The sequence below is a fragment of the Nothoprocta perdicaria genome, unplaced genomic scaffold (assembly GCF_003342845.1).
Source record: "Nothoprocta perdicaria isolate Ctin4 unplaced genomic scaffold, notPer1 scaffold_58, whole genome shotgun sequence".
Lineage (NCBI taxonomy): Eukaryota > Metazoa > Chordata > Aves > Tinamiformes > Tinamidae > Nothoprocta > Nothoprocta perdicaria.
Genome location: NW_020455843.1, coordinates 2,971,344 through 2,972,151, shown reverse-complemented (window position 1 = coordinate 2,972,151; position 808 = coordinate 2,971,344).

Here is an 808-nt window from a genome sequence, read left to right as displayed (position 1 = left end):
CCGCCACGCTGCCCCTCGCTGCAAACCCACCCTCTGGAGATTTTTCCAAACATCCCCCCAAATSCAAACTGTTCCAAACCTCAGGCCCTGCTGTTTCGAATTAGGCCCGGAGAATCCAGGTCCGATTCCATTGCCCGCTCTCCTAGCAACTCCCATAAAGCAAAATAAGGGTAGAGAGGTGGGAATCGCCCAGGCCGGAGCTCTGGGAGCTCTGGGGCCATTCCCTTCTCCTCCTTGCCCAATTCCAGCAGCACAAACCCGGCACCTTCCACCCCGGCAGAGGCCGCTCCGGCCTCTTCCCGCTCTAATCCCGCTCTCCCGAAGCGGGGCCAAGCTTCCCGCCAAGCTCCCGGCCTTGCCTGGAGCGAACCCCAGCRAACCGCCTCCCTGCAGGAATGTCATCCACATTCCTGCATTTCCCTGCCTGGCAAAAAAAAAGAAAAAAAGAAACTAGGGAGGAAAAAACATCTTCATTTCCTTGTCTTCCCTTCAAGTGCTCCGGGAGGGACAGCGGGATCCCCCAGGGCAGCCGGGGCGACGGTGGCACCGGTGGCAGCGCCCCAACGATGCGGGTCCYGCCTGGGAATCCTTTCCTGGTGGGAAAGACGCTCCCTGCGATGCCCTGGCCCTGGAACTCCCTTCCGGGGGGATGGAGGCGCCCCTGGAGCCCCCACCCGGGCACAGGGACACGCTGTCCCGGTGACGCCCTTCCCGGGTCACATGTGTGGCCTTCCCAAAGCATGGATGGGCTCCAAGAGGTCCTGTGTCCCATGGTACCCTCCCTACGACACGCATGGATCCAGTGACA